At 41.1% G+C, this 21,530-nt stretch overlaps 1 long non-coding RNA gene across 1 annotated transcript; it reads left to right on the top strand.

Moving 5' to 3' along the window:
• The first annotated feature begins 232 nt into the window (after positions 1-232).
• On the top strand, positions 233-17,407 carry LOC116662540. Its single transcript, XR_004318500.1, has 3 exons — positions 233-243; positions 16,922-16,924; positions 17,323-17,407. It is a non-coding gene; the product is annotated as an uncharacterized LOC116662540 (long non-coding RNA).
• The last annotated feature ends 4,123 nt before the right edge of the window (positions 17,408-21,530 follow it).

Raw genomic sequence — 21,530 nt, 5'->3', positions numbered from 1 at the left:
TCCATAGAACATTCCACTCACAGCAGCAGGATGCACGTTCTTGTGTGTGCAAGGAACATTTCCCACAACAGAACACATGTTAGGCCATAAAACAAGTTTCAATGAATTTAAAAGGATTGAAATCAGGCAAAGTGTGTGTGTTCTAACCACAATGGAATGAAATTAGAAACCAGAAATTAGAAGGAACGTTGGAAAATTATGCATAAGAGGAAATTAAACAATATCTTACTAGATAAGTAATGAGTCCTGTCTTCTTTGTTGAAGTGACTATTATGCTGTGAGTTTCTTAATGGCTTCTTATCATTAAATAAATGTTCCTTTTACATTCTGGGTATAAATCTTTTATCAGAAATGTGATTTGCAGACACATTCTCTCAGTCTCTGGCTTGACTTTTCATTTTGCAATCCTGTGTTTTGAAGTACAAGTGATTTTAATTTCGATGAAGTTTAACTTGTCAAATTAATTATTCATGGGTCACGTTTAGGATGCTGTATTTAAGAGCACTTTTCCCTTCCCAGTACCATGAAGATTTTCTCCTATTTTGTTCTCAGAGAAGTTTTATAGTTTTGTCATTTAAGTTTGGACTTATTTTGGTTTAATTTTTCTGTACGGTGGTATGGAGTGAAATAAAGATTTGAGAGTTTTGGGGTTTTTTTCTGTAGGTTGACTCCTTTATCAAGTAAAAATTCTTCCTTTCGCTTTTGTTGTGTGTTGGAAGGAACAATGTATGTTCCGTAAAAAATAAAAATATTTTAAAATTTCTCCAAAAATAAATGGGTTGGCAAAGTCAACTTTGCAAAGCTTTCAAAAAACCTCCATGTTGGAACTCGTTCAAATAACCACGCAGCTTCTTGGCAGAACATTTTCTCTCTGCATGATTGACAATGTTTATTAAATATAATTCAGTTCAAAAAATATTTGCTGTGTGCTTTCTATGAATCAGTTGCTCAGTTACGTGCTGAGGAACTAATCAAAGAAAAAAAAACATGGTCCTTTTGTTCAAAGGAACATGCTCTCTGGAAAAGTAGGTGATTTTATAAAATAATTCAACACAGCAACATGACAGCTTCTGCAAATGCTTTAAGAAGGCACAAAGAACCCAGGGCAAGAGGAATTCAATGAACACTGCATTGTGTTTCCTCTTAGGACTGATGTAGCTTCATTTTTTGTGATTTGGGTTTAATTATTCCGATCTGAAATACACAGTGTTTATAGAACATTGAGACTGGCTAATCTTGGAGGGGACTAGAATTGTAGCTTTGCACGAACTTTGCGCCTAGACGTCGGTGGGCACTGTGAAGAAACGTGTGCCCAGAATGAGCTGGGGCCAGCAAGACATGTGGTGTGGCCACGGTTCATAGAGGGGGAAAACGTCGTGAGGAGATTTTAAGTGTCTTGATCAGATACGTACGGAGGTGCTCTTAAGTGGTTAGGTTTTCTACAGCCTTGAAATCAGAAGGAACTAGATTTCCTGACGGTCCAGTTGTGATGCCAGAAAGAAAAGGCAGAGTCAGTATTTGCACCGAGTAAGTGTGGAGATGGACTTGACACCCGCAGGGAAGGCAGTGGTGGAGGAGGGTTAGGGGGGCAACACCAGCAACTTGTTTTCTGACACGACACACGTCGGATTTGAGACTTTGATCAGACTTCCACTCGGCTGTCAGTTTAGCAGAGGGATCTGGGAAGCTGGCGTTCAAGGTGGAGGTCAGAGTGGGAAATGTAAATTGTAGATGCATTAACATGTGAATAGACAGGATCGTCCAAGGAGCGAGTGTAGACGGAATCAAAGGGGAATTCAAGGACTGATCCCAGGGGCACTTACATTTTTAATGTCTGGAGATAAAGGAACAGAAAGAAAAAAAAAAAAAAAGAAAAAGATAGAATGGACCTCCCCAAAAGGAGGAACAGGAAAGAAGACCATAAAATGTCTTCCCTCAAAAAATGAATGAAATCCTTCCAGGAGACAGGGGTGGCCGTCCTTGTCCAATGGGGATGACGGCCGAGAACTGGCCCTGTGTGTAAACACGTGGCTATCGCTGGATGACGTGATAAAAGCGCTCTCTGTGGAGTGATGCGAAACCTGTTAGAGTTTGGGCAAAGAAATTCGGAGGAGAAAAACTGAGGACATAAAATACAGAGTTGTCTACATATCTTGCTACGAAGCAAATGAGAAAAACAGAGCCGCAGCAGAAGAAATGCAAATGGGAAAAATAGAGTGAAACAGATGGAAATGTGCTCAAGAAAGTCTTTTTTTATTGGTTTTTTTTTGGGGGGGGGCAGGTAATTAGGTTTATGTTTAATGGAGGGACTGGGGATTGAACCCAGGACCTCATGCATGCTAAGCACGTGCTCTACCCCTGAGCTATAACCAACCCCCGAATTTAATTTTTTATTCTGGGGAAGGGTGGAGGGCATTGGGCTTACTTATTTACCTTGCTTTGGGTAGCCTCTATTGCCACGCTTCCCAGCCCTTCTGGGATTCTGGGCAGGTCCCCCCCCACCCGGCGCTGGGGCAGCTCTGTTGCCAAGTGCCCCTTGATGGGAGAGGGGACTCTCACGCCCCATGGGGTCAAACCCTTGCACTGTCCTCTCCCTCCTGGTGGGGCTCCTGCCCCACCTTCCTTCCCCTCCCCTTTGACCCGGGACAGGGGTAAAGCTCCTTGGACCCCCCCCCCCCCGTCTTTAGTGGGTTGGTGGTCAGGAAACGCTGGGTCTCGCTGACTTTCTCGGGTTGGACCTAGGACACTTGGCTGGTGTTTGGTTTTCCCAGTCCTGGGGCCCCAACACACCTCGCCTTCTTCTGTTGAACTTTCCAATGTTCGTGTGTTCCTGGTGCGTTATTTTTCCAGCATTGTTGCTTGTGAGGAAGTGCGGGGAGACTCAATTCTACCCCATCTTGTCTCAGTCGGAGGTTCTCTGCACAAGTCTTCTCCCTGGAGAGATGTGTGTAAGAACAGAATATACCTCACGGGGTCCTAGGAACGATGTCTGCCGGGCGCTTCAGTGTTTGGATGTTGTTCACGCCTGCTTTGTCATCTCATCGCACTGCATTTCCTGCTGTCGCCCTGGCCCTGTGGTCTGGTTCCGAACCTCCCCCGCGTAGCTGCCATCCACCATATACACACCATTCCGGCACCATGTGGCAAATACCTGGTACCCTTGGTCACATTGTCACACTTTGTTGCCAAGTGTCTGTGGCATCCAGCCAATTATTTTGTTGGCTACCGCATTCCTGCGCTGTCCTGAAAATTCACGTGACTGAGGACACTAAGCGTTAAGCTAGAATCTTTGGTCAAATAAGACCAGGTAAGTTCTTTTTTTTTTTTAATCTTCATAGATTTTCTTTTCCCTTCCTTCCTCCCTTCCTCCCTTCCTCCCTTCCTCCCTTCCTCCTTTCTTTTCTTTCTTTCTTTCCTTCTTTCTTTCTTTCTTTCTTTCTTTCTTTCTTTCTTTGCTATTTTTTATCTTATCTTTCGTTTTCTGTCCTTCAATTACTTTCTCACTTACCCCCCGTCCTCCTCACCCCCATGAATTCCTCATTCCTTACTTCCTTCCATTCTTTTCTGTCTCTTTAGACGTATTCTTTTGTCCCCCGCTCCTCCTTCATTCTTCTTCCTTCCCTTCTTTTCTTTCTTTAAGTCTACGTATTCTTTGGAGCTTTGAACAGATATTAAAAATATACAGATACGATGAGTAATAATTTTCTACTCGGAAAATCATTTTGAGTGAGTCTATGTTGCTCAAGCGTATTTTGAAAATCAGACAAATGAAAAATTTGTAGGCGATCTGTGAACTATTGATTTTTTTCCATTTATCAAGCCCCAAGAAAGGGATAAAAGAGTTGCCTGACATAATGGAGCGGCAGAGAAAGAATTATGTCGGGCATTAAAGATGTCCTGATGCCCTGTCACTCGATACCGGTTTTCCATCTCAAGCACTGTGAAGCGTGTAACACATTCTGATGGGCAGATGGATGGGGCAGTTTGATATACTGACAGAGTGCTAATAACCCAGCAAACTCCAAGATTTATGGCACCTGCTGTTTGGTGCATGCAGACACCATTTATCACACACCTATTTATCTGGATTCAAAAAGATAACGTATAAAGTGTAGGTCCCTGAGAATTTCTTTTTAAGTAAATTAAAGGTGTCATTTTTATAAACAATGACGGATGGAATAGGACAATTGAAACTCCGGTGGGAAAGACCTACACTGATTCTTATAATCAATGAAACATGTTCTTATCTCTGAGACAGGGGAGAGGTAAATGAATACAAAGGATTTTAAGTGTGTATTAAATACCACAATTTCTCCCAGGAGTCATTCCATTTATTATTTCATTAGGTGCTCACAATCACACAGCGGAAGATAAGCGATATTACGCTGGCTTCACTAAAAACAAAATATAGACTCACATAAATTAAGCGAATTTCTCAAGGTAACACTGTTGTTACAATAATAGATTCCGTTTATAGCTAGTGGAGTTCTGAGTCAAAACCCACGGCCCTTGAGGGAGAACTGATAACCGAGTCCGAGGCAAGAAGTGTGCAAAATGATGCAGGCGCCAAGGAGCAGGAAGCCGAGCATTGTGACCTTGGTGCCAGGACAAAGGGCGATCACGGAACAGTAGGGGCGTTAAAATGATAATAATTGCAGTTTATGAAAAGACTATGAATAGAGGGAACTCTGTCAACCAAGATAAAATCACCAACTGGCTTCGCTGTCTCCCCTGAAACGATAATAATGGAAAGAAGTAACGTGGACACAGTCTGGAAGGCTGGTGTGAGACCCTAAACAAAAAGCAGGCCAAGACGGTGACCCATGAGAGGTGAGGAAGCCAGCGATGGGCCCAGCTGACTCTCCGAGCAGTCGCCAGGCCACCACGTCGTAGGGGAGACCAGCCCGAGTCTAGCAGCCACTTTGAATGGAGAAGGAAGGGACGGATGTCTGGTTAAGGTTAAGCGGGCAGAGTTCACAAGGCAGACAACTGGAAAGAAGAAACCTGCAAAGACAGAGTGCTCCAGAGATCCGCAAAGTTTTGTTTCGTTTTGTTTTTCCAAATCTGCAGCTGAGCACGGACGAGAGCGCGCACACGGAGAAATTTCCTGAGGTCTGGGAGTGAAGCATCTTAAGTTACTGGGGGAAACCTGCAGAGCTCACGCTGGGCTGGACTTCGTTTGCATTCACAGAAGCTTTTCACACCTCATGGTGGGAAAAAACTACCTATGGCCACGGAAAGAACCAATGGGATGGATTATGGAGAAAAATGCTCGCTGAGAACACAGGCAAGGCTCAGCTGATGTTCCCAACAGCAGCATTAGGTAAGTAAGCTACCCAGGTTATCGCTCCCATAGTGGGTAACGGTCCCAAACTCAATGCTCTGCTGGTTCTTCCTGACAAAGCCTGAAAGCCAGAATCAAAGGATGAAATTATACCCAAATAATTAACTGGCTCCTAAAATATAGTGTAATAATATTTATAGAATTTTTATAAACTACCATCCAACTAGGTACTTAGTCCCAGTACTGCCAAACAAGAAAGCAATTCCTGGGCTTGCAAAAACGCAGGGAAATATGGACTAGGATGAAAAGAAAAGAAAAGGAAAAAACAAAGCATCGGACATAACCCACAAATGGCTTGACGTGAGAATGAGCGGACAACAGAGTTATCGTTAATGATAGGAAACTTCGAGGTGAGTGACCTTGAAGCAATAGGAAAAAACCCAAAATAAAATGCAGAGTTTTCAAGAAACTGAAAACCTTCAACGAAGCATCATTGAAGTAGGACCCTTCAAGGCGCCAGATGTATTTACAATTCGAGTTCCCAGAGGAGGAAGGGGACAAATATTTGAAAAAGTTTTAAAAAATAAATAATGGTTGAAAATTTCCCGAATGTGTTTTTCTTGAAAACAATGACAGTTAATATCAGCAAAGAAATAGCAGTTATTAAAAACAAAAAGAATCAAACGGAGGCTATAATGTGGGAATTGCAGTAACAGAAATTGTCAGGTCTTGTGAGATGGGCTCAGGGTTGGAGCGGAGATCCCAAAAGACTGAATCAGTGAACTTGAAGACAGATGGATAGGACGGGTCCAACCTGAACAACAGGGGAACCACAGAGGTGAAACATGTAAACAGAGCTTCAGGGACTCGCGGGACAAGACCAAAGATACCCGTCATTGGGGTGGTCGTCCCAGAAGGAGAGGAAGTAAGGAGAGGAGTGGACTGAGCCAGCGTCGGATTCCACAGGTTAAGGCTTCCGTGCAACGAGCCTGCATCTGCCTTTCACATCAGACGTCAGCTTCAAGTCCAAGTTGTCTGTGATTCTCAGCTGCCGGGGACAGACTGGAGAGTCTCAGGACCCCCACTTTGGGTTTGATTACTTTGCTAAAGCTACGAACAGAGCTCAGAGAAACACGTCACTGAGCAGATTTCCAGTTTATATGTATGTAAAGGAGTACGAGTCAGGACCATCGGGATGGAGGGGATGCAGAGGGCGCGGTGTGGGGGAAGGCAGAGGGGTTCAGAGTCACGTAAAAAGGAGACACTGCCTTGGATCAGCGCTCAGGAGCCTCCAGGCAGCGCAGAGCAGACAGAGACTAGAATTTGTTCATAAGTTCTGCTCTGGAAATAGGGACCGATTCCCCTCTCTGGGAACACGGCCCAACGTCCTCAGGACGCTGCCAAACCAGGGATGGGATGAGGGCAGGAACGTGTGCAAAATGCCACAAAGCTTTCCTACCGTTTCATGTCGCCTTTTGCCAAAATTCAGCATTCTCTTGCTTGTTGTAAACCTTGGACTGTTTTTCTAGATTTCTGGCAAAATTGCTTCTGATAGTTGCTGCTTGCTTTTCAGTGTTTTTGCAGTGAAATTGAGCACCTTGGAGCTGTCTAGTCGATCAGTTTCTTGACACCACTTTGCCAGTGATTTTTAAGTAGTTTATTTTCCTGTGTCTTGCAAGGAAATTGCAGCTGGAGGAAGCAACTCAGGATCAAATGCCATAATGACTTGTACAAAAATCGTTATGTGTCAAATATAATAAATACACTTCTTTTGGGGGCATTTGTTTATTGAGATTTTGTTTAGTATAAACAATACCATGATTGTTACATTAGAAAGAACTCCAGATTTAGAACAAACAGAACTGTTTACGGTCCCTCCACCTGCTACCTGCGTGACCCTACATACGTCATTAAACTCTGAGTCTGTTTCTCCTTCTCTGAGACGGTGATGATGTAATGACCTAAGGCTATTCTAAAGTTACACTGAAATTAAGAAAAGAAATGAGATGGAGATTAACATTAAAGTAATGTTCCATTAAAATAATTGATAAGAATAGGAAAAATCATACCAAACCATTATCACAAATTCTTCCATCATCCTGTTCGGTTTAAAATTTTGATTTGAAACCAATGGAAAAATTCAAAGTGACTTTGGTGGACTTGCACAGTGTTTCACGAGGGGAGAATCTGGTCCGCTTAGTAAAATGTCTACAGGTAGGAGAAAAAAATATATGGACAGAAAATAGCTCAGTGGGTCTGTCCCCGAATCCACACTGGTTTTCATTTTGACTTCATTCTACATGGATGCTCACAACTAAAAGGCAGAAAAAAAAAAAAAACTCAATAACGTCAGCCCAGTGAATTATTTAGATTTGGTTCAGAAAAGTGCACTTTATTTCATTTAAAAGTTTCAGAAACCTGCTCTCAAAAAGTCTTTCCACTTAACTAGGCAGCCTGAACTTTGCCGTTACATAAGGCATGTCGTCCCCTTGTGATATGAGGGAGCCAAAGGTAAAGGGTGTTTTCTCACAAAATCTGCAAGACAAAAACAGTCCAAGAGACGATTCCAGCACAGTAAAAAAGAAGGCCCCTGTTTCTAAATAAATTCATTGTATGAGGGATTAAAAACAGTAGGTTATTTTAAAGCAAATCCCAGAGGATCTATCAGGCCATTAGTGAGAACTTCAGAATGTTTCTCTTAAAGATGAGAGATTTATTGTAAATACAACTTAGATATTATCACAACTGAAAATAAGAATTCTGTATTATCTTTAAATATTCAATCAATATTTACCTTCCCTTCATTGCTTCATTTTTTAAAGTAGTATTCCTTTGAGTCAAAATCCAAGTAAGGCTGGTATTACGTTGGTTGATGTGTCTCGTAGGGTTATTTTAATCTCTAAGAGTCTCCATTTTTCTTTAATTGCCTTTGTAACTTCTTTATTGGAAGATATCCATCAGCTTTCCTTTTTTTTAAATTGAGTTATAGTCAGTTTACAATGTTGTGTCAATTTCCATCAGTTTTCATATAGAATTCTCTGCATGGTTTCACATGCCCTTGTGTCATTTAATAAGCTCCTGCGTCACCTGTCTGTCTTGTAAATGTGTACGTAAGATTACAGTCTTGAGCTAATTCAGGTTGATTTTTCATAATACTGAGTTTGGGGTTATAGTGAGTCACACAAGGGTGAAAAATCTCTAATGCAGACATGAATATGTCATGGATGAAGATTGAGGTCGTAAGGCCAGGAGCAAAAATCTCAATTCAACATCTGGTTAAAAAAACAAAACAAAACCATGAGAATGCAAATCTCGGTTTACAGACTCAGACTTACAAAAGTTCACTTTCCCCCCATAAATTAGAGTAAGCTCTGACTTCAAGCTTCCTGTCCCCAGGCTGGCAGAAAGGTTCACTTTACCCTTTTCCATCAGTTGGACAGAGCAGGGAACTCTCAGTCAAACATTAAATTTCTTAGAAAAAGCAAAGAGATGTCGTGTAGTTTTAAAACATATTTTATTGAGGGATAGTTGTATAAAGGCATATAAATTTCAGCATATAATTGCAACATATGAGTCACAATTTTTAAAGTTTATACTTTATGTATAGTTGTTACAAAATATAGTCTGCATTTCCTGGGTTGCACACTGCACATTTGCACACCTGCTTTGCTGAGACGAATCACGCCAGCTCATAAGCAGTATTTCACTATATCTTTACACAACCCCTTTTGTGTCTATATGCTTATACTTAGGGCATTAAAACTTGGAAATGGGGCTGCTGGATCTCGAAGCCTGTGAATCCAAATATTTAGAGATTTTTATCTAATTTCCTTCTGAAAAGTGGCTTTGATTTACGCCCTTGAGATTGGCCCCATTTTTGGAAACGGTATTCATTGTCCAATTTTTAACCAGAAAAGAAATGGCTGACAGCCAGCTTTGTTCACATACACCACCTCATTTTATTGTTGTCATAGTCCTGAGCTGGACAGGTTACAGTGAGTTCTCTTTGTGACTCCACACAGCTTTCATTTGAAGCTGAATCTGTCCAGCTCCAGACTTCCTTCCCTTGGTAACACACTGGGCCGTTCTTATTGGAAAGACTTTGGGGAGATGGCTTTCTGATGGTAGGAGACAAGCAGATTTTTAGCAGTTGTTCGCATGAGAGGAATGTTCTAAATGTAACTTTATCTGACTTTCCAGTTTGGAGATTTATGTCAGGAGTCAAAATTCCACATAACATTGGTGCAGCCCTTATGGAAGACAGTACGGAGATTCCTCAAAAGACTAAAAATAGACTTACCTTATGATCCAGCAATCCCATTCCTGGGCATATATCCAGAGGAAACCCTAAATCAAAAAGGCACCTGCACCCCAATGTTCACAGCAGCACTGTTTACAACAGTCAAGACATGGAAACAACTTAAATGTCCATAGACAGATGACCAGATAAAGAAGCTGTGGTATATTTATACAATGGAATATTACTTGGCCATGAAAAAGAATAAAAATGCCATTTACAGCAATGTGGATGGACCTAGAGATCATCATTCTAAGTGAAGCGAGGCAGAAAGAGAAAGAAAAATACCATATGAGATCACTTGTATGTGGAATCTTAAAAAAAAAAAAAAAGGACACTATGGACTCATCTATAAAACAAAAACAGACTCGCAGACATAGTAAACAAACTTATGGTTACTGGGGAAAGAGGGTGGGAAGGGAAAAATCTGGGAGTTGGAGATTTACAAATGTTAGCCACTATTTATAAAAATAAAATTTGGAAAAGTTTTTTTCTGTAGAGCACAAGGAACTATATTCAATATCTTGGAATAACCTTTAATGAAAAAGAATATGAAAATGAATATATGTATGTATGTGCATGACTGGGATATGGTGCTGTGCACCGGAGATTGACACATTGTAACTGACTGTACTTCAATTTTAAAAAAAATCTGTGTAACAGAACTTAAGAGATTTGCATCTGGCATATGTAGAGTCCCAAAAGAAGTGCATGTGTCTGCATTTAAGAGAATGTCTACAATATTTAATCCTTTAGTCCATTATGGCAGTATTTTTCCTTCAGTTGTTTATTTGAAATGGATGTTCTCTAAGGAATTTTATACTATTTTTCCTTTTTTTTTTTTTTTTTTGTCCCTACAAATAAATCTCTCTTTCCCAGCAAGCTTTTCATTTGTGACAAATTTAGAAACCTGACTGGCTGAAAAATGGGAGGGTTTATTTTTCTTTCCCTTTTGTGAACGAGGCATTAAGTCTAAAATTGCCTTCGGTGACAAATTCCTTTCACCCCTAATCCTTCATAGAAACACCTTAGTGAATTGCAAGTGATGGAGGCTTCAAAGAAAGAGGCGATCTCAGTTTTATAAATGAAGCCCATTTTGAAAAATAGAAGTAACACAGACACACATACCTTATGCTTTTTTTTTTTTTTTGGTTTATATTGGGCTTAAATGGCTTAAAGCATCATGCAAAATAAAATGGAATCAAGTTTTCTAATTCTTTTTCACCCAAGGTGAACTTTTGTCTCTTCTATTATTTGTGGTAAGAATTTAAGGAAAAATAGTATAAATAAATAGCCATGGCTTTTGGGGTTTTTTTTTTTTTCCAGAACTCTCTCTGTTTTTTTACAGAAGAAAGTTTTAAAATATTAACATAGTGGTCAGCTCTGCTCAGTCCTGGTCAACTAACGTCTTAATCTAACATCCGCACCTCTTTCAAACTTTATAAGAAAATGCTTTCCGGCGTTAGACTTTAACCATGTTTTCAAGTACGTATTTAGTCTGGAGCTTCTTAAATTATTAAGTAGGATAGCATGTATAAATTTGACTTCACTTCATGAACAAGTTAATTTATGTCTCATTAAATGGGAGACAAGCTAAAGTCTGTGACATAACATGGAAATCATTACTCCTACTCGTCCCATTAATAATTTTATTAGGTTGATAAATGTCCATTAAATCTATCAGCTGTCAGGAAGATATACACAGCACGAGGAAAGAAGGACTTCCCAAATTACACACGGACAAAAATTGGAGACATAAGACGGTAATTAGACTATAATTATTAGCAGGACCTCTTCAGGACCCGGAGGAAGAGATTAATCTTGTCAAAATTAAAACTCCATTTAGGAAACACAGAAAAAAGAACGTTGAAGAAATATGGAATTTAGTGGACCATCAGATTTTTTTTTTTTTTTACCGGTTTTACACTTCCTTAAATTATATCAATTTCCCACGTCCACCTAAAATGCCCCTTTGTGTTTTCCTGTCTCAAATGTTTTCGTGTGTGTGGGAGGGGGTACTCTCCCCTCATACATTTTTATTTATTATCCCAAACCAGTTCTGCCCTGACATTTTTTACCTAGAACTTAGCAAAGGTTTTCCTCAGTCAATCTCTAAATTCATGGGTCTTTGTACCCAGTTTTTGTTGTTCAGGGAAGAATCTATACCTTTTGAAAAAATACAACAGTTAGAATTCTATGATTCATTATGTGTGGCTTTGTCGGGTTTTCAGATAAGCTCATATCAGATCAAAATCTCTCCCAATAGCATTTTAAAAAGAAGTTTGGTTTCTTCAGCTGTGTTTTGTTAGTGTCGATGCCTTTGGTGGGATTAACTCAATGCCACCCGGAAGTTTCACGTTGGAGAACAGTTTCCTTAAGCTTTCCGAATATTCATCTTTTTTTTTAAGTTTTTTTTTCTTAATGGAGGGACTGGGGATTGAACCCAGGACCTCATGCATGCTAAGCACGCGCTCTACCAGTGAGCTAGACGCCTTTCCCACCAATATTAGTCTTGTAAACAAGACAACAAGCCCTGAATGGAATTACTCATGCTAAGGTTTACGTCACGAAGCCAAGACTTAACTTAGTAATAGTTTGGCATTCCCTGATATGGAAACGTCAGCCAGTCAATCAAGAATCATCTGATCTGCACGCATCAGGTAATCTTCCGGAAAGACCCCTGGCATCTCTTCCAGGACAATAACCTTGTAATAACCAAGCCACTTTCTCACCTAGTACAACTCGTTCCTTCTGCCTATAAAATCCTCAGAGCTCCTTTCCACCTGCCGGATGGGCGCTGCTCGATTCCTGAGTCATCGAGTAAAGCCAGTGAAGTCTTCAAAACTTCGTTGAATTTTTTTAACATGATTTATTTATGTGGGTTTAGTCACGACAACTCCCTGGTGTTGGCATGAAGATTAAAATAGATTGTAAGACAAAATGCCTAGCACTTGTAATCCTTTTTTTTTTTTTCTTCAAGAAATACTGGTTTCGTTTCTTTCTAAGGATTCCCACCACGTTCGGAGTTTATAGTATTTCTGTTTTAAGTGGAGGAAGGGAATGTCAGGGACACAACGAGCAGGAGGGGCAGGCAGTCGGTGCAGATAACGGGGCACTGCAGGCATCCAAGAACTTAGAGAATGTTTTTACCTCCATGTGAAATTTCTTGTAAAATCCGGCTGAATGTATGTGACTGCAGGCGATCACAGACAAGACAACTTACACATTCAATACGGGTACCAAAATTATCTTGTTTCATAACCCAGTTCTTAAAAATACTTGGTGTGTGACGCTTTGCACAGATGTTCAGTCTTTTAAGCTAATTTATAAGCCATAGTATCAACATTTCTGAGAAAAGTTTTGTAAAATGCAAACTGAAATCTATTTCAGAACTCTCGGGAAGCAAACAAAAAGCGTAACAGAAAAGCCAACTGTATTTTAAGCCAAGAGGATATATATCTTTGCTCAATTGTTAGAAGCGTGGAATGATAAATTCCTTTTTTTTTTTTCAAGATGTGTTCATTAAATGATCGCACTTTCCTATCCCCTGAAGAAGCACTAACAAAATATAATATATTGAATTTGGGGCTCCTACGCTTTCTATGCTAATCTAATGCTGATCTTAGCATGTCATGAATACATATTTGTGGAACTGAAGTGAAATCAATTAAACTGAATTGAGGAAGGAATCAGGGCGCCGTTCCCCGGTGGCAGCCACTCCGGAGTCTGAAAGCTCAGGTAAGAGTTTTTAAATTATTCTCCTTGTTTTTTTTCTTTTTAAGTGTAAGTGAAGAACATCAGCAGTAAGCAGTTTTATTTTTTCTTTTGAATCCTGAATTTGGAGATCCAGTAGAGACGAAAGCGATCGGGATCTCTCTGGCCATCGGCTTTTTAACAAAGTCCCCCAGGTGACTATTTAGCACAGGGAAGTTTGGGAGCCGTCCCCTCAATGCAGAGAATGTCCTTCATGGTGAGACGCCATGCTCCACTCTTTGACAAAAGCCATGACGCAACATCGAGTCATAGTAAAGGTCAAATCGTAATTCAGTGTATATTTATTCGTGTGTACGTGTGTGTAAGTATGTGGCATGTGGACCCACGTGGTAATGTAACACCCCACCATCACTCAGGGGTCCTTCTGCTGGTCCTTCCCCTCTGCCCTGGAGCGTCTGCCATCGCCCTTGTTTGGTGCCTCCATCCCCATCAGATTCTTCCCTCGGAAGCTGCCCCTGAGCATTGCATTCTTACTGATCCAAGATGAGGAGGAAAAGAAATTGAATCTTTCCTGTGACCCCCAAATATGATCCTCTCTTTTATATGCTTTCTAATTTTCCCCCTCCACTTTCATTTTTTTAAAAATTGCTAAGCACAAGAATTAGTGCTGCTAATGCAACGACCGATTCCCCAGCTGCATACTGTCTAGTTAAACATTTGTCTTGGGGTGAGAGAGAAGGTCCCTTCCTATGTTTCTGAGGGTATAAACTTAAAAGGTGAATAAATTTAACTAAATATATGGCTTCACAACCAAATCAATGAGCAGTGTGAGCCTTGGACTAGATTCTACACAACTGACTGTTAATTTGTTGGCTGAAGGACCATGAGCTCAGGAGTTTGGACAGGAGGTGAGATGGGACTTCAGCCTGGATGGACTTCCCCTTGGAGAAGGTCAATGACCACCTCTTTAACTACTTGCCTCCCAGGTCTCTGCTTCTCCCTGGAGCCCCCAACCCCGGTCCACATCTCCAACTATCTGCAGGACACCTCTATACGAAGAGCATCCCTGATCATAATTACATTTCAAGCACCGGAAGCCGCTCCTCTCAAGGTTTTCTCATTTCTTTTCAGTCAACTTCCGTTTAAGATCTCATCATATCTTTAATATCGCACTTATTTTTATTCTTCTTTTTAAAATTAGTAGACTTTATTTTTTAAGCAGTTTTAGGCTTAGAGAAAATGTAGTAGAAATTAAAAAGTGTTTCCATATCCTCCATCACCTTCCTCCCTGTTATTAACATCTTGCATCAAGGTGGTACATTTCTTCCAATGGATACGGTATTATTAGCTGAAGTTCATAGTTTATATCCGGTTCATAGTTTACTCTTTGTGTTGTCTGTTCTGCGGGTTTTACAAATGCATAATGACATGTGTCCACCAGTATAATGTCATGCAGAACAGTTTTACAGTCCTAAAAATCCCCCCTGCTCCAATTAGTCATCCTTCTCACCCTCTCACCCCCAATCCTTGGAAAACCACTCATCATTTTACTGTCTCCATAGGTTTATTTTTTCTAGAATGTTACAGAGTTTGGAGTTGTGGACAAAGGGTGCCACCTGCCATTCCAGGAAATAAAAAACGTTGCCTTCACAAAGCCCTCATCCACTGCAGCCGCCCCCAGTGCTGCCCCCTGAGGGGATTCGGGATGGAGTAAAACGGGATGCTGGCCCCAGATAGTTAAGGTGCCTGTCAAAGGCATGATTTCAATGAGTCCAGACTCTTGAATCTTCCCATACGTAGAAAAACACTAAAATCATTGACTTGAGATGTTTCTTGATTAGCGGTAACTTTTGATGTTCAAGTGCTTTTTTTTAATCAAAAAAAAAAAAAAAGATATAAATCCTGGCTCCTCCCTTACGTCTTTGGAACAGTCCTTCAGAGCCATCGGAGAGGCTGTATCTTGGGCTTAAGTCCCCAGTAAGTCCGCTCAGGAAGTGTGAGCACCGAGGGTGAGTGTGCAGGGTCTTTGATTGACAAGGGACTGTGAACACAAGCATTAGGGGGCTGGTGATCAGCTCACGCACAGGCACCTGATTGGTTGCAAGCGAGGTAAGACCTGTCGGGGGCTCCTCTGAGTAATGGGACTTAGGACTCGGTTAAGGGCGGATGTGCAGTGATGCCTGCCCGCCCAGGGGATGGTGAGATCTTCCATCTCCTGGGGGCAGTTAGTTTTGTTAGGGTACACACACATGCAGGGAAGATGTTTTTACCTTGAAGAAAGAAAGGCAGGCATACAGAGAGCCCTGCAGTGGGGGGTTTGTGGCTTTAGAGAGATTTCAGAGAGCACCAGCCTGCTCCACAGACAGGGGGACAGAGATCACCGTTAAGTGCCTGTTTGCACCAGAGGCAGAAGTAACTCCATCTCGCTGAGAGCCAACCATTCATCTTGAATAGGCTGTAAACATCAGTGGTTTAAATCATGGAAACGCCATCCTATCTATCCTCACACTAAAGACAACACCTCTCGCGAAGGTCTAGGGAGCAATATTCGCAGTGCCTTGGGAATACAGAGCCTACTTGCAGGCCTTCGAAAGTTAATCCTCCACCCCTGGTGTGCATAATCCCGACTGCGACAATCCAAGTGTTGGCAAATCCACCTGGATTTGTAGGATAAGGTTAATTTACAGACAAATATATCACACTGCCTCTACTTAACTCTTTTAAGTTATCCCTCTTTGACGTTGATCGCAGACAATGAACAAGGCCCCTGACATCTCTCAGGCCACCCGAGTCACAGGAGTGCAGACTCAAGCATCTGATGGTTAGGGGGTTATTTTACAGGTGTTCTAACCACAACCAGGTAGGCAGCTCTGGGCAGGAAAGAGCTCTCTGCAGGAGGCCCCTTTTGTCTTGCGACTCACCTTAAGCCAGGCACCCCCATGCCTTTCTTCTGATCACACAGTACCTTGCCTAACCTGTTGGTTCCTTCCTAGATCAAAGAAGTAGAAATGGGGAGTAAGTCGTTAACAGGCGACCAGATGGCTTCCTTGGCTTCCCCTGCAATTATCGCACAAACTACACCAACAAGAAAGCACCTGAAGGACATTCACAGAGAACTGACAGTCCTGCACACGGCAGGGATGGCTCGGCAGCCCGCACACAGAGCCTGCACCCAGTCCCGGGCTGGGGGTGGCACTGACTCCCATTGACTTCCCATCTCAGTGGTTACTTTCCTTTTTCCCTTTAAAACTTCCACGGCTGAGCAGAATCTTTGGAGATGGTCCTGGGGGACATAAGCCTGCTGTCTCCCCAGACTGCAGCATTCTGATTTAAAGCATTTTTCCTTTCTAGCAGCATTGCCTCTGTTTATTGATTTAATGCGCAGTGAGCAACCATCCCATGTTGGGTAAGAAAAAGAATCAGATCTAGACTGCCATCTCAAAGGCTGAATTTATTTTTCATTGCTGCCATAATGAATTACGGCACATTTATAATTGCAGGGAACGGTTCAATCTATTTGCTAACGTGTAAGATGAGGAGTATCCTAGGGTCCTCCTTCATCTTCATCCCAATTCCAAAGACCCGCTGGCTGTAGCTCATCATGTGACAGAATCACTTACTTACAGCAAGTGAGGTGGTCCCAGAAGAAGTCCTACATCTTCCCATCAGCATGGGCTGAACACGGGTGGTTCGCAGACAGAGGTGTGAGAGCCAGCTGTGCAGAATCGCGTCAAGAAGCCTTCAGTGTGTTTACGACTCCTTTTTAAAAAGTTCCAACTGGAAAGTCAGTAACTTTTGCTTCGTATTATTTATTTTAGTTTTCTCTCTCTCTTTGTTTTTCAAATTGAAGTATAGTCAATTTGCAATGTTGTGTTAATTTCTGGTGTACAGCATAGTGATTATATACACTGATATATATAGAGAGAGACATATATAGACATATTTTATATATACACACACACACACACACACATACACACACACACATACACACATTTTAATATTATTTTCATTATAGTCCATACAGGGTATTGAATACAGTTGTCTGTTTTATCTAGTAAGACCTTGTCGTTTATCTCTTTTATAGGTAGTAGTTAGTATCTGCAAATCTCGAACTCCCAATTTATCCCTCCCCACCCTCTTTCCCCTCTGGTAAACTTAAGTTTGTTTTCTGTGTCTGTGAGTCTGTTTCTGTTTTGTAAATAAGTTCACTTGTGTCTTTTTTTAAGATTCCATTTATATCAGATTTCAACACATTTTGATGATGTCACTCTAGTGTTTATCAAGATGTTAGACTGCAGTATAACAAGGATGTTACTGGGTTTTCTCTGGCAAAATTGTCCCTCTCACCATTAACCCAGCCCTTGCCTGTGTCCCAACACAGCCAATGCCATGGGCACAGCAGTCTGTCCACGTAGAAAATGAAACCAAGTGTCCACATTCATTGGAAGCTTTCATTTCTCTTGCCTTGAAGTCTGGATCATCCTTCCATATTTTCCAAATTTTTCACATGCAACCTTTCTCAACCCAAAAGGCTCACTGTGAAAGGCGCCTCTTTTTGAAGCATTATTTATTTTCCCCAGGTTGAATTACTCACGCCCACCTGTGTACTTTGAACACATTGTATGTGAACACAATGAACGCATTTCTACATTATCATGATTATTATCTCCCATCTGCACTTTGCTGTAGGGCTTGGCACAAAGTAAAATGCACAGAAAATGTTTGTGAATTTTGCCTGAATCGAATCAGATTCAATTGAAGGGACCTGAATGGCGCTGAGGTTTACAGAATTGCCAGGGACCAGAATGCATCTGAAGATCTTGTTTTCAAACAAGTGAATCTAGACTTAATTGGAGTAATTTCACCACCGTTAATAATAGACTTCTAATTTAATATTGACTTCACTTTTAAACTTATTGTAATAATTCTCATCCATAGTTACTGCCTTGGAAATATTTCTCGTTGTCCCTCTGGGATTAGTTTAAAATTACAAAAACACAGGGGATGCGTTGGATTTTAGAGGCTGGATTCACTCTGGGATGGTCAGTTTGTCTAGCTGGAGGCTTTATATGGAGTGGCTCATGTGACTGAGATGTTCAGAAGGAGAACTCCAGTGTCAAAGACCGATTCTGGTCTCCCCGGTCTTTGTTTTGCTTTGTTTTTGAGTTACAGTCAGTCTCCCCAGTCTTGAAGGATGGTCACATAAAGGACACACCTCTTGATAGAAACAGACGGGGGAACTCAAGCGTCATCCTCACTGTTCACCAAAAGGCAAACACACCACGTCTCCATCACAGTCCTTTGCTTTGACTTCCAGAATGCTCCCATCTTCCCAGGACTCTTCCTCCCTACGGAGGACCTGCGTTCCTCCTGTGAACCACCCAGCTCCCTGAAACATCCCTCTCAAGGGTTGAGCTGTTTAATTCAGGAACAATTTCTCAGTCTCCTCACCAGAGTTCTAGGAGAAAATCTCGTTAGCATCTTAGCCACGTAATCTCACGCCGATTAATCCCTCTCTTCCATCGTTAACAGAAACTTTCCAAAGGAAGGGACACAGTCTTACTCTGGTTCGGCCATCGCCTGCCACAGCACATGTAATATCCATATGATTCTCCATAATGGCTACATCAAATTTTTTTTTTGTAAACGTGAAAATCCTCTTCAGATTTCTTTCCATTAGTGGAAACGGATACTAATGGACGTCTTTCATAAAAGCTAAGTGGCCTAAAGTGAACTTTTGAAAAGTAGAGGATGTCTGTCCTGCCAAACGGCCAGGAAGCAAAACAGGTAACGTGGCTTCCAGAGAAACAGTCCAGCTGCAGAAACGGTGGGTCCAGATCTGGGTGGGAAATGAGGATGTGCCCCAAGACCTCCACAGGGTGGGTGGGGAGCAGTCTCTACCCCAGAAATGAGGCTGCATGGAAAAGAACTGGTGGTGGAGAACAGGCTCGAATCTGGGCGCTACCAATAAAAAAGCAGAGAGCAAGGGAGTATGAGAGAGCAGGGTGTATGCATCTTCTTGAATTAATTCTCATTTTGTGGCTGGCTTTATTCCTTTGATAACTATGTAAGTTTAAAAAGCTAAAGCTCTAAACATTCTTAGAAACAATAAACAGTACATATATATAAATTTAAAAATATATGTGCAGGTAAAAAAGAAAAACCAGAAATGAGCCATCAAGCCATGAAAGACATGGCAGAAACTTAAAGATGTATTGCTAAATGATGGAAGCCAGTCTGAAAAGGCTACAAACTGTACGATTCCAACCAAATGACATTCTGGAAAAGGCACAGCTACAGAAACAATGAAAAGATCATGGTTTCCAGGGGAGAGGGAGGGAGGAAGGAATGCATAGATGGAGCACAAGGGATTTTTAAGGCTATGAAATTATTCTCTATGATACCTTAGTGGTGGCTACATGTCACTATGCATTTGTCAAAACCCATAGAATGTGCATCAAGAGTGAACCCTCATGTAAACTGTGGACTTTGGTTGAAAATAATGTGTCCATGTTGGTTCATCGATGGTACCAAAGATGCCACACTGATGAGGGATGCTGAGGGGAGGGGAGGATATACGTGTGGGTGGGCAGGGCTCAGTGCGAACTCTCTGTATTTTCTGTTCAATTCTGCTGCAAACCTCCTCTAAAAAAATTAAGTCTATTAATTAAAAAAAAAAAAAAAAAAGCAGAGCAAGGGATTCCACAGTCAAACCCAGAGTCTTGGATCAGACTTCTAGGTAATTTAGTTTATGAAGGACCTTTGAAGGTCATTCACAATCCTCCCCCTGACATGTGTAGGACCCTGGCTTCATGCTCTGCCCTTCGGTTATTCCCTTTACTGCAGCTACAATAGTGACACTCACCACATTCATTTCCCAAAGTCATCATCTGACACCTGCTCACCATCTTCCATGCTGGAAATTACCCTTCCCCGCTTGCCTAGAATTAGCAAAATTCCCCCAGCACTTCATTGTCCAGTTCAAATATTTACAGCTCTGTTAAGCATTTTTCTGACTTTTCTAGTCAAAATTCACAGATTTGTCTTCTGTTCTCAAGTTCTGTGTGATGCTTCTCTATTAGGTCAGATTGCACGGTGTTATAAAAGTGGAAACATAAGATGGAAAAAGTGTGTGTGTGTGTGTGTGTGTGTGTGAGTATGCCTGTCTTGTCTCCTTTAGAGAGTAAACTCTCAAACATAAATTCCCCCACATTATTTATCTCTGTTTCCCTGAACATTTTCATAGTACATTTTTTTAATCTGACAAATATTTTACTTTTCTAATCTAAAATATTCTTTTTAATTTTTTTAATTTTTAAAACATTTTTATTGAGTTATAGTCATTTTACAATGTTGTGCCAAATTCCAGTGCAGAGCACAATTTTTCAGTTCTACATGAACATATATATATTCATTATCACATTTTTTTCGCTATGAGCTACCACAAGATCTTGTATATATTTCCCTGTGCTGTACAGTACAATCTTATTTATCAAATTCTACATTTTGAAATCCCAGTCTGTCCCTTCCCACCCCCCGTCCCCCTGGCAACCCATAGTACACTTTATATAATGAATGTTAAACACATACTCAAGAAATAAATGAATAAATGTCAGAAATTTAAATGGTAGAAAAGGAATTTGGAAACCTTTGCACCTGACCATAAAAATGACAATCCACTTTCTAGTCCTCTAAACTCTGAACCTTGATTCTTTCAACTCTATTTTTTTTCCACAAGTAAGTTTGAGTTACCTGACCCGCAACACACTCCACCACAGTCTTAAATGTGCACAAACGTCTGTCTGTTGTGACGAAACCAGGAAAAAGCCAGAGCTACCCGTCCCAACTCTACTACCTAAAATTTTCATCCAACAGTGCCACAGAAAATGCAAGATAGTAGAGAGAATTAAGACCAGGAAAGGAACAGGTTAGAAACAGAAGAGAGAATGTCAAATAAATGAGAGAACACTGAGGCTATTTCTTGAAGAAAATCAATAAAATAGAAAAATTCCCATCGCGTATTAACAAGCAGTAAGTGGGGAAGATGGAAAATGCATAAAACACAGAATACCCAGCAACAGGTAACCATCCCCAGAGGCGACTGGCACATACAGTCACATTTGGTCCAGAATGCAGCTCAATATGCTTTACTTTACTTATGATTAAAATGAAGAGGAAGAGGAAGAGGAGGAAGAGGAAGAAGAAGAAGAAATAATACAATAAAAGCAAATG

The sequence above is a fragment of the Camelus ferus genome, unplaced genomic scaffold, assembly GCF_009834535.1.
Source record: "Camelus ferus isolate YT-003-E unplaced genomic scaffold, BCGSAC_Cfer_1.0 contig313, whole genome shotgun sequence".
Classification (NCBI taxonomy): Eukaryota; Metazoa; Chordata; class Mammalia; order Artiodactyla; family Camelidae; genus Camelus; species Camelus ferus.
This window is presented reverse-complemented; position numbering and strand designations above follow the sequence as displayed.